This window comes from Bidens hawaiensis, unplaced genomic scaffold, assembly GCF_021521415.1.
Source record: "Bidens hawaiensis isolate Kalapana, Puna unplaced genomic scaffold, B.hawaiensis_p1.1 tig00000190_1, whole genome shotgun sequence".
NCBI classification, from domain to species: domain Eukaryota; kingdom Viridiplantae; phylum Streptophyta; class Magnoliopsida; order Asterales; family Asteraceae; genus Bidens; species Bidens hawaiensis.
Genome location: NW_027491020.1, coordinates 3,807,143 through 3,821,273, shown reverse-complemented (window position 1 = coordinate 3,821,273; position 14,131 = coordinate 3,807,143).

The following is a 14,131-nucleotide window of genomic DNA, read 5'->3' as shown; positions in this document are numbered from 1 at the left end:
GTGTGCAATCCACTTTACGGTTTCCGATACAGAACCTGGGGAGCCCACTAGCTCTCTTTCAACCTGAAATTGATTACAAGGATTAGATTCCTCACCTACATTGCAGAAACTATAAAAGAATTTTAAAAATTATAGAAGACTTAAGAAATTGATATACCTTGTCGCGTAACCAGTCACCAAACTTTAAAGTTTGCTCCTTCTCCAGCAATACTTGTCGTTTACCAGGCATTTGGTTTTTCAAAGAGGTCTTATGTAGTCTGCAAGTAGGAGTATAATATATTATGAATTAATATATATATATATATATATATATATATATGGGTGCAATTATTGTACGCTAATGCCTTAACGTAAGGTATATTCTGATTTAATATATGGGTGCGTTTGCTGAGCGTTTAAGTTTTCTATATACAGTAACTGCACCCTATATATATATAATTTAGAGTATATATGTTAGTATTACTTATTCGATATACGGCGCTATTTCAGGCGTATTCTGCAGCACATAGAAATGTGATCTCTTGAAGAGATCAGGGGAAACTTCAACTGATTTAGCGCCTGTGACAGGAATTGTCTCCCCATTATCATCATGCTTATCATGTGGAATACCAGCAGTACTCTTGATGTTTTTTTGGTATTCTCTTAGAAACTCGAGTGTTTCTTCCGCAATGTTCTCCTCAGCAATGCACCCTTCCGGATAAGTTTTGTTTCACACATGCCCTTTGATAACCTTCATACACCTTTTAAAGGGATACATCCAACGAAAGCATGGTGGCCCATATAATTTTATCTCTCTTACAAGGTGCATGGTTAAGTGAACCATGACATCAAAAAATGATGGCGGAAAGTACTTGTCCAGCAGGCACAGTGTAACTATTTGCTCTTCCGGCATCTTATCAAACTCTTCTACAATGATTTCTTTGCTACAAATTGACTTGAAAAAAAAACAAAACCTGATTATAGCATTTCTCATTGGTTCGGGCATGATTGACCGTATTGCAAGGGACATAAACTGTTGCATAAGCATGTATTAACCATGTGATTTAAAGCCTTGTAGCTTCCTTTCTTTAAGATTCACCAAACTAGAGAAGTTAGAACAATACCCTAATGGAGCCTTCAGTTTATACAGTGTTTCAAGAAACATGTCTTTTTCTTGCGCTGATAATGTGAAGCATGCTGCAAGTAGTTTAGTATTGTTGCCTTTTGCTTTCTGTTGTAACTCCTTTTTAATCCCTAAAAACTCCAAATCCTTTCTAGCTGCTAATCCGTCTTTTGTCCTACCGGGAATGTTCAGCGACATCCCGACAATACTTTCTGCCACATTCTTTTCAACATGCATCAAATCAATACAATGTTGGACAGGTAAATACTTCCAATAGTTGAGCCATTGGTACCATATGTTGAACTTCTTCCAATATGGTTGCGGTGTTGTGTTATCCCTTTTCCTCTTACTCCCACTTAGGGATTCAGATCCCTTTCCCCATTCATTGTTAATGTTTTTGACCTCGTCGTATATCTCTTCCTCTGTCATAGGCTCTTCAGCGTTTCTCATCTCCTATTTTCCATTGAACGTCTTTGTTTGTTTTCTGAAATGGTGGTCATGTGATAAATACCATTTGTGGGCAGCATTACTCTGCTTCTTTGTGTAATAAAGTCAAACACACTGAGTGTCGCCCCGACACACCACACAACCTTTGAATCCACTGTAAGGGCAACCACATAGTGTACCAAGAGCAGGGTAATCATTAATCGTCCATAACACAACTGTACGTAGTGTAAACATTTCTTGTTTATATGCATCATATGTTGGCTCCCCGACCTCAAATAAAGATGCTATATCGTCAATTAAAGGCTGTAAAAACACATCAATATTGTTTCCTGGCACTCCGGATATTAATAAGAAAAGCATGATGAATTTTCTTTTCATACACATCCAAGGTGGAAGGTTGTAAATGACTGCTAAAACAGGCCACACACTGTGGTTTCTGTTGCCTCTATGTACGTCGACCCCATCATTGCAAATCCCTAGACGAAGATTTCTTGGATCGCTTCTGATGGTATCGGAGTACCTGTCATCTATGGCTTTCCATGCTGGTGAATCTGATGGGTGGTGTAAAACACCGGGTTTATTGGTACTCGTGGCGTGCCATGTTAAATTCTCTGTTGTGGTCTTTGATTGAAAGAGGCGCTTGAATCGTGGAATAATGGGAAAGTGCCACAGTACCTTAGCAGGCGTGTTTATGTAAGTTTTGTTACTCTTTTATCCACCTTCCACCTTGACTTTTTACAAACTGGACATGCTTCCAAATCCTTGTAATCCTTATAGTAAATAATGCATGCTTTTAATACACACATGTATCTTTTCGTATCCTGAGCCCATTGCCTTTATCATCCTTTTTCCCTCATACATATTATATACCATTTCGTTATCTGCAGGTAGCATCGTTTTCAACAATTTTAGAAGTTCATCAATGAACTTATGAGATACCCCGTGCTTGCTCTTCAAGTTGAGTAGTTGTACTAATGCAGACAACTTGTTGAATTCAAGACATCCTTTATATAGGGGCTTCTCAGCGTTAACAAGTAGTTGTAGAAACTATTGATACTTCTTGTCACCTTTGAAATTGTCTTTTGTAGCATTTACCATTTTTATAGTTTCACAGGCATCTGTTGGAATGTTGGTGTCAACAAACCCAGTATTATTATCATAATTAGTTGGAATGCAGGTGTAGGAAAACCCAGTATTATTAACATTAGTTGGAATGTTGGTGTCGGTTTCTCCATGTTTTATCCAAGTAGTATAACTCTTATTAATTCCAAACCTATACAAGTCATGTTCTACATTGTCTACACTAAGAGATACGTTGTTCACACACCGAACACATGGACATAAAATAGAAATTAGTGGTGATGTCTCCTTGCAATTACGAACTGCAAAATGTAGAAATGCCTTAACACCATCTTTATATGCTTTACTGCACCTGTCGCCTACTGACATCGAATACTTATCCATCTTCCAAGAATTTTTTTATTAACTGTGTCATCAATGATATATATATATATATATATATATACTAATTAACACCAATAAATGTAACCGACTAGTTAAAAGCAAAAATATTTGGTACTCACCTGAGATTAATGAAGCTGTTTGGTAGGATTGATATTGATAAGGGTTCAATAAATACACTAGCAGATCATTTATTAGGGTTTGGTGAGATTTTATTTGTTTCAATTAATACTAATTGATTTGGGAGTCTTCCAGAAGATAACTCGATTAATTGGCGGGTAAAAATAAAAATTTTAAACTTCTAAATTTCGTTATATAAATATTAGAAGAGGTTCTATTACGTTCTCAGGGTGTAGCTCAAACGGTTGAGGCGCTTGTGACTAAACATAGATTGCAAATACTGCGGGTTCGAAACTCAGGAGGGAACATATTTTTATTAATTTTTATAATAACCTCTTTTTAATGAAATAAATACACTGTGATTTTGAAAACACTCAAACTAAACTAATCATTAAAAGGCCTTTAAATCCGTTCAGAAACATAAAAATACATCATAATAGCTGGTCTAAAATCATAACAAAGTTTCTTAGATTTTATTTACAAAACTAATTAAAAGCCCTAAAAACAACAAGAAGCAAATAAAATACAATATCTTCACTTTTTTTCTGATTCAATTAGTGAGGCTACACTCCTTGCAAGTTGATCCTCTAATGACTTATTTGTCCTTATCAAGATAGGAATTATGTTTGTACATCTTATGCACACATCAGATCTTGTGGACGAAACACAATCAGACCATGTAAAGAAATCACATTTTTTTCCCTAAGTTAAAAAAAAAGAGTTTAGGGTCAACAATTGTAGATTAATTCCAACTTTATTTGCAATTTCACTAACCTGAGATGCACAGTTGTAGAACCTCCTACCTGGATTTTTGGTAGTCCTTGATGTTCTTAGAATGGCTTCTTGACCACAAAAACAATAAACCTGAGATCGATTGTTACTGGATGTTGTGGTCCGCGATGAGGTTTCTTCCATGGTTAAAAAGGAGTTTTTATTGAAAATAAAACTATATATATAAGTATATATATATATGAGGGTTTAGAAAGGAGTTGTTGTACACATGCGTGTTACTAGCGTTTTAGGATATTTATATATGTCTTTGTACAGTAGCGTTTTGCAAGCGTAATAGACTCTTTTGAACAAATATATAACATATTTTAAGCTAATTGATTACACACATTTTTAACAAAGAAGGATGAGAACCATTAATCCATATTTACCATTCATCAAAAGATGCATCACAAAAAGTACCATTAATTACAATACATAAAGCATTTTAAGATAATCCATATATTTACCATTCATCAAAAGATGCCATACAAAAAGTATCATTAATTACAATGCATCACAAAAAAACAAAAAAGGGAGAAGCTAAAATCACCATCACTCCACCATGTCCACAATCTCCTTCCCCAGCACCTAAAAACTCATGTTGGTTGACACCATAGTTATGGTGTCAACCAGGGTCTCACACACTGAGTCGTAGCATTCGGACTGTTGTTTCTGATAATCAGCAACCATTGCTCGAAACTCATTTTCGTCTTCAAACAACATGATTTTACAGGAGTCGAAGGTCTTTGTTTTTTCAAATGCGAGTCTAGCCCTAATCGCTTCGACTGTCTTCAACAAAGTGTCGTCTTTCAATTTCTCAAAATCCATTGTTGTTTTCACCATGTTCTTCACGGTTTTGTCAGAAGAATACATTTTTATTATCCTTCTGAAACTGTTAGTGTGATTGAGTAACCAGTAAGTTAGTAAGTTTGATTTGTAGTAAGATATAGTAAGATCTAGTAAGATATAGCTTAACTTTAATGTAGGCTATCATTACCATAATATTTTTCCCGGCATTTTTGACAGGTGAGTATAACTGTGATCAATTAATTCTAACAGGTGATATAAATGCAAGTAATCTCTAGATTAAACAAAAACACCTGAGACAAGTTTGTGCGTTTCCCAAGCGTGGGACACCGTTTTGTTTTTTTATTACAGAGTTACTATTCATCCGGTTGCATTTCCCAAGCGTGGGACACCCTTTTGTTTTTTTATTACAGAGTTACTATTCGTCCGGTTGCGTTTCCCAAGCGTGGGACACCCTTTTGTTTTGTCTGTGAGCCTTTTGGTTATATATACCTACATCACATTTGTGAAACTCATATACCTACATAATTTTAAATTATTTTTTTTGTTAATATTGGATTACTCGTCATCATCATCATCATCCAGATCCTACAAGGCTACCATCAGAAGGCATATTGAGGCTCAAATCGAGATAGATAAAGCTTGTCGGGAAACTCTTACTGAATAATTTGTAAAGACTAGCAACAACTTGGATGCCAGGGATGTCATTGCAAAAGTTCTTACTCGAATGCCCGCTGGTACTATCCGAGATGTTGCTGTTTTGTTTATGGTTGATGTAGGACAGAGAGAGCTTGACGAGTTAAAACTTTTGGGCAAGGCAATTGTTGAACTTAATTGCTCAATGGAATTGAAGTTGAAGTTTATTATGTCACTCAGAGATTAGTATGTGATGGTGTTTCATGAATGTTTATGATGTAGTGATGGTGTGTTTTTATGTGTGTCACCCAGAGGTTAGTAGTAATAAAATTTATATGTTTGTGATGGTGTGTTTTGGTAATAATAAAATTTTTATGTTTGTGTTAAAACATTGATTCAACATGTAACTATTATCTTAAAGTGCATTACAAACTGTTAACAAAAGACTAGAGATCTCCATAACAAGTATCTTAAAGTACATAGCAGACAGTTTTGAAATCATTCAAATTTTTTGTTGCCTTTTCTTAAGTTCAGCAATCAACTCTTCCCCGGTTAAACGAGTGTCGTCATTTTCATGGAATAGCAGTGCTTTCTTGATAAGAGTATTTCTGTGTTGGTTTATATCCGAGAGGAGGATTTTGCACAAATACTTTGACCTTAACCATTTTAGTTGTCTTTGTTGTTTATGACCTTCCTTTTTGAAATTACACCCCATGGTCTCTTCCCATCATATGTCTCCATGTGTCTCATAGCAAAAATACCACAATCTATTCCATTATTTCTTGTTCTCCATGTCATCTTCAATCTATTAATTGTTGCTACCTGGATTTGCTGAGTAATGGGGTGTTTGATTGTTTTAAGATACAAGCAAAAGACGTTTCTCTAATCAAAATAGAAAGCAATTTAAGTATTTTAAATTTAAGCAATTTAAGTATGTTTTTAGGGTTAAAGGTATATATGTTTACCAGTATATAAGGAGTCTTTCCGTATCTTTCTTCCAAATTCTCTCTAATTGCTTTTGATTTGTCTTCTAAGCTTTTAAACTTTGCATTAGCTGGTATTTCTTGATGTGCACTGTTGTCAAGTAATTCTATCACTCCTGTTTGAAGATTGAAGGTAACCACAAAGAAATGATCGTGTTGTAGAATTGGCACGAGCACTATAGCAACCTCCTTGAGTGATACAATTCCACTCCTTGCCATTTCTTTTTCGATGTTGTCTGAATACACATCCAGTCTTTCTTTGTCTGTGTAACCCCTTGACTCAGCATAATGGTCACTTGTCTGAATAATATTTAAAATGCAGATGATTAAACCGTTTATTGTGCGTTTTCTAATAGTACAAACAAAATTGATTAATTTGTACCAGCACAGTGCTTGAAGCAAAGAATCTGAACGGTGATGCTACAGATTTTTACTTTTCTTCATAGTTCATTACTTCACTGAATGCATCCATTGCATTGGTGGCTATATAAATGCCAGGACAGAAGCTTTCAAAGACCACCTTGAACGATTCTGTGTGAGTGGACTTGTAGACCTCCTCCCAAATGTCTCCAAGACAAATAAACATATACTCTGAAATTATTTGATCATCTGCTGTGACACTAGCGGACACGTCAACCTCTCTCAGAAGATATGTAGATTTCAGTGTAATGAGGCTATCACTTGTTGATAATCCGGTGTCAACTTTTAAACATAAAACAACTCACATTAAATTTGACTGAAAATAATTATAACTATAATTAATACCTTCAACCCCTTTTGGTTTTTATTTATAATTAAATACCTTCTTTTTCCCACGCAACCACTGTATTAACAACTTCATCAATAGCTGCGCACAAGACATTGTTTTCTTGACCTGCATCACCTACATCATTTTTTACGACATCCAAAGATGTAATATGTTCAACTGTGATTATAATTAAGCTAGTATATAATTAAGCTGGTACATATATGATATACCTTTTTGAGCAGCCACTGGACCACCAACACCAACATCATCAACTGCATCACACAGATGTAATAAGTTTAAAATAACAGCATAAGTGTTTTAAGAGCATTTTAATTATACTAATAATTAATTTAGCCCAAATACCTTTTAGAGCAGTCACTGGACCACCAACACCAACATCTGAATCTTGTGCTTTAGGGACCACATTATTAGTGAATCTGTTTTCCCATTCACAACATCTAGCAAAGATATTCTCATTTGATGGATGTCTATCATTTCCTTGACTGACCAACTCGTTGATCTCGGAGCAAATTTTAACAAATTTCTTCAACTTGTTATCCATTGCCTTATTCCAAGACTGTAAAAAGAAAATATAGTTATTGTAATTCAAAAACATTTTCAATTTATCCCAGCCAGTTGTAATGGAGTTAAATAATACTCAACAAGCACGATAAGCATTTGCAAACTTAAAGGTGAATAATCGCTTACATAATCATCCAAATCTTGTTCAGCTGTTTGATCGGCATTATCTATTTCAGATGAACTTTGACCATCTGTTTTTTAATTACATATAATGTTGTATTACATAAAATGCATGTAGAGATAAGAGATATGAGAGTTTTTTAGAAGAAAATAACAAGTTTAATACCATGTTCTTGTTTCTCCTCAGCTGCAGTGTTTTCTTCAACTCCAGGCTTACCGGCAGCACTAACCGTCACAGCAGCAGTAGCAGCAGCAGCCGCAGCAGCAGTCTCATCAAGTCTCTTCCCGGCAGCACTAGCTGTCACAGCAGCAGTATCAGCAACAACAGCATCAGCAGTCTCATCAAGTGCCTTCCCGGCAGCACTAACGGCCACAGCAGCAGGAGCAGCAGCAGCCGCATCAATCCCTTTCCCGTCAACACTAAACGTCACAGCAGCAACCTCAGTAGCATCTTCCTCTAAGGGAGGACCATTATTCTCCAAGTATTTTTCCATCTTATTAAGAGTAGTTGTTGTTATGTAGTTGACTGCAGGCGTTGTGACGGGAGTCCCAAATGGACCGTATAGTTTCTGGTATTCATGTATGTAAAGCATCACAAGGAAGGTGATCGGACCGTTGTATTGAACATTGATACCTCTCCATTCTTCCTTTGTCGTTTTCAAGTTTTCAATAACATAGCTGCACCAGTCCATATTTTGAATATCCAAGGTTTTATCAATTGCGGAGATGAATCGTTGATTAACTGTTGTTGATTTTGTCACAAATCCTATACAGGTGTTGAACAACACAAGAAAATTAATCTTAAATAGTTCACCAACTCCTTGATCCGCGACCAGTTTGTCTTTCACATGCTTTATACTTATTCTTGAATTTGTCGGAAATTTATTTTTGAACAAATCTGTAATAACATCTTCCCCCAATCTTGGTCTACTCTTGTCTAAAACAGGAATCTTACCCATTGGTATCCCCAACACTTAATTTACTTTTTGTGGTGTTATCTAAATAACACCGCTCCCAATGTTCAATTCATTTAAACGGTTATTATAGTTCATGAGAAACCAATATCCCAAAGTTGTTGGAGTTTGGGTTACTTGAAGTCTTAACATTGACCCGAAACCCATTTCTTCTACACAAGTTTTTTGGGCAGTGGTCATTGCCTTCACTGCATCAACAATATTACAAGGTGCACACCTATTCTTCAATTTTTTGTCTACAAATTCAACAAAAGGTTTTCCCCTCTCGGCTGGCTTCTTTTCTTTAATGGCTCTCTTTTTCGGACGCTGAAAGTCCGGGCCAGAGGTGCTGTGTTCCACCTGTTTCCGCTTTGACAACAACCTGTTGATTTTTGTGTCAAGGTCTAAATCAGAGTCTGCTTCCACAAAATGTTTTGTTTTTCCCACCGGAGCAAATTTTTTAGTCTTCCTTTTATCAGTCTTGTTTTTTCGACAACTGAATCACATACATACAATAAAACACGAGGGTAGGGGATAACAACACGAATCACAAGGAAACGGAAAACTCTTATCAAACATCACAATGATAAATTCTCATACCAAAGCCATAACACGCTAATCATACACTTATAACATGCTTTAATATTATACATAGATTTAAAAAAAACAAAGATATGTATTACAACAACAACACGCTTATCAAACGCTTTAATACATACGAAGATTCAATCAAATGCTTACATTTTAAGATTAAGTAAGCCTAAAACGCTAAAAATCATAAATTAACACCTGTTCCATTTTTATTCTAAGACCTATCGTGCTTTTGCTTCGTCCTTGGTTCCGTTCCAGAAGAAGATGAGTTAGGGTTCTTCATTTTGGTTCCATTCTAGAATAATTAAACCACTCGGGCTTGTGCTTGTGCTTGTGCTTCACAGTAGAAACGAATCATCAATGGTTTTTATGAATATTGACTTACGAGGTTGAATTTTGGGAATAATTATCGCCGTTCCAGAATAGATGAGTTAATCGTACGGTTAGTATTGTATAGTAGCAAAAAGGCGCGTGCTTTTAAATTTTAATCGTACGGTTTGTATTGTATATTAGCATATATATATATATAATATTAGATGGTGGTGGACAGTGGCGGAGGTGTGGTGGCGGATGTTTGGTGGCGGGTGGTGGTGGCGGTGGTGGGTAGTGGGTGGTGGTGGCGGAGGTTGGTGGTGGTGGTGGTGGGTGGGTGTTGGTGGCGGAGGTCGGTGGTGGTGGTGGTCGGTGGGTGGTGGTGGTGGTGGGTAGTGGGTGGTGGTGGTGGATGGGTATAAATAAATGTATATATATTTTTATATAAAATTAGTGGGTGGTGATAGTGTGGTGGGTGGTTGTGGTGGGTGGTGGTGGAGTGTGGTTAGTGGTTGGTGCTGGAGGTCATTGTGGCGAATGTGGGCGGTGGATGGTGGTAGTAGGTGGTGTGTAGTATGATTGCAGATATGTAATACATGAGACGATGACGGTGCTATCCCGTATGATGACCATGATGATGGGCCCAATTATGACGAGACGATGCTAATATAATAACCTGGGTTGGTGGTGGTTATCATATTGATGTTGCTAACCTATATGGTACGGTTTGCTTACGCCAACCCATACGATGACGACTGTAGCTCGTACAACGAGCATGACATCTATGATGATGACCACAAATATATATGATGATGACCAATTATATGTACCTATATGACAATACGCCACACAGGGGCGCGCGCACACACACACACTCATATATATATATGTTGATGATGATGGTGACACCGATGTTTAATGACATGTAACCCGTATGATCGAGGACGACCATGAAAACGCATACGATGGTTATACTGATGGTAGCATGTACGACTGATAATGTCGTTTGATGACGACAACAATTCATAAGATGGTGCCGACAGTAATCGCTAAGATTGGGCGTTTGGATGCTGACTACATCCCATACATGGCAATCGAATGATGATGATGATGATGATGATGATGATGTGTGACGATGATGACGACACTGATAGCGACATATATGTTACCAGTATGATCAACGCCGACTACAATAGCCTATACAATGACCACGTTGATTACCCGCACGTCTGATGATGATGCCGTTTCATGGTGACGGTGATCGATGATTATGATGATGGTAACCACTATAATACATGATAACCATGATAACTTTATGATGTTGATCATCATCATAACACATATGGTGATGATGATAACCATATGATAATGATAACACTAGAATGTTATGAGCTTCTCTATTACGAAGTTGTAAATCTTATCCAGAAAATGTTACTAATGGTTAAGATAATACTTCACTAATGGAAAAAATTTAATTTTATTCAAAAAATACGATTTATTAAACGAACTCAACTTTTAACGAAATTTAATACCGGAATGTTAGTAAAAAAACTAAAAGTAAATGTTTTTATAATATTTTTAAAAATTTATAAAACAAAAACCAAAATATATATATAATTAAATGTGTAGAAATAAATAAAACCAAAATTCAAACCCCTTTTAACTTCAAAACCCTAAATCGACTTCTACTTCGCTTTACTGTAATTCGTAGACATCGATTGCTTATCCTGGTAAGAACATAAAAATGCCACGTCTCAATAATGGAGTTAAGTTGCTGGTAGATATCGACAACGATTCCATGAGTAGGATGGTATGTTAATGTTATCTGGTTATGAAACATTTTACACTTTTGCAACATACACATTCTAAGAACATTTTTTGTGTTACTTATAGCTCATTCATAAAGTTGTTCAACCAATGTTTGCTGACATGAAATCGAATACCGGCTGTTGTTTGATTTATGATCAAAGTGGTAGAACGTTTTCTGTTGTTATAATCAAAGTACTAGATGACTTTTATTTTAGAACCGGTTGGACTGAATTAATCTGAGAATGTAGTATAGAAGCTGGAACATATGTTGTTTTTGAGCTTAAATCAAGATCTATGTTGAATATGTTTACTTTCAAAAGAAACGTAAATGATCAATCCGGTACTATGATATGTATTCCAGTCAGAAACCGACCGTCCATTACTTAGTAAGTTTTAATTTCTGTGTTTAATTATTGTTTCCAAATTCAAATGTCTTTTAATTAACATGTTTAACAGGATTTCCCTGAGTGGTACGTGATTCAAGAATTTGGTGAAAATTGGATGAATTTGCTTTTCGAGCTTATTGCTCCAGATAGAATGTTGTTTAACGTTTCATGTCATTGGCATGGAACGGGTTATAGGCTAGAGGATGGATGGATTGAGGTTTTTAAACAAACCAACTTGAAAGGTGGTTCGTTTGTTGTGTTTGAAATCATATCAGATAACACATTTCATATTAATGTCTTTCATGAATATGGCATAGAATTTATCCTTCCTGGTCCAAATCAGCTGTTTCTCAACTACCAATTAAGCAATCAAGGTAGTTCCTCCAAAACCCAATTCATCTTGATGAGCAAAATGACGACTCTAAAATCGTCTTCCACATGAACGTCACAAAGAAATTGGTAAATTTGCTTTTCACAGCGTCTTCCGGGTCACATTGCTACCAAGATTGATGCCTATGATGGAATGCTAATCACTTTGGTCAATCCCTAAGTTCGTAAAAAAATGAAACTCCATAGTGAAGTGTCGAAGCCGAAATTCATATATTCTTTAAAAAAATGGAAAATTTTCGAGGAAAATGATTTACAGATTGGTGATAAGTGCATATTTGAATATGACTTCAATGAAGGTAGTTTGTTAGTTTCAAAAGTTGATTAGTGATTTGGTGATGTTTGGAACATTTGGGAAATATTTGGTGATGTGTTTGGTGAATTTTGGAACATTTGTGATTTGGTCACTCTGGGTAATATTTGTATGGTTGTATTGATACACGTTTTAGTTTATTGTGTTAAATGTTGGCTGGTTAGCTTTTAAGTGCTTTACTTTATAGTTTCTTGTATCATCTATTTTGTTATTCACTCTTATTTTGTTTCATGGAATGTATTGTAATGGTGCATTTTGTATGAAAACTTTTAATGAATGGTAATTATGGAGTATCTTAAAACAAATCGAAAAAACTAAAAACACTTGGTTAAATCTAAAAATAAAACAAAAAACACTTTGTTAAAAAACACTATTACGCTTGTAACACGCTAATGTATAAAAAATATATAAATATCCTAATACGCAAGTAACACGCTTATCCAACCATCTTCTGTCAAAGTGTCTATTTAAAAATATATATAAATATCCTAATACGCAAGTAACACGCTTATCCAACCATCTTATATCAAAGTGTCTATTTTCATCCACAGGTTCTCTGCCGTAAAAACTATGCCAATAATATATTGGTTCTTAATTAAAAGGGAGGCAAAACTCAAAAAGCTCCAAAATATTGGCTCCAAATATTCAAAAACTCCAAATTACATTTAACACTCCAAAAATCAAATTACATTCCAAATTATTAAAAATTTTCCACTCCACAAATCAGCACGACGGTGATTTATACTCCAAATTACACTCCAAATTATTAAAAAACAATCGACGACGAAGCTTATAGATGAAAGATTCAAAGAAGAACATGTTTTATACTCCGATGAGGAAGCCAACGACGACGACAATGCTCAATCAGACGACACTGAAGGCTACTCCAGCGATGAAGCCAATAACGACGACGGTCAAGAAAACGATGCTATAGCGACGATGGCTATGAAACCCTTCAACAGTTTTGCTACTACTCAAAAACCTACAAGGGGTTTGACAAGGTTACCTAAGCTACGTACCGATTATTCAAACTCTGGAGGTGTCAGACTGGTAGTGGAGTTTGATAATCTGGGTAGGTTCACTGGCAAAAACAGATCAAAGTTTGCAAGTTTTTTAGGGGATGTTGTAAGGGAAATAGTTGGCTTGAGACATTTAAGTTGGAGGGAGGTCACAAAGGAGCTTAGAGATAAACTGTGGGAACAAATAACGGTTATTCTTAATTTTTATTTGTGCATTTTATATTTTGAGAAGTAATTTACCTTTATTGTATTATATTATGCAGAAATATTTTGAAATTGAGGCGTCTCACAGGCCTTCTGTGATGAATCGGCTTGGACACCTTCTTCGGGATTTCAGAAGAAAAATGTATGCCAAATACATTATGCCGAGCATCGGTAAACCTCTGAAGCTGAAGGCGATACCCAAGGGACACAAGACGATGATCAGGCAAGAAGACTGGGATCGCTTCGTTGAGTACACACAATCAGAGCAGTTTCAGGTATAAATCCTCTACTCTGCAAACGTAGATTGATCGACTATATATGGTTTATGTTTTTTGTTTAAATATAATGAAATGATTATAATGTGTGGTTGAAGAAAAAAT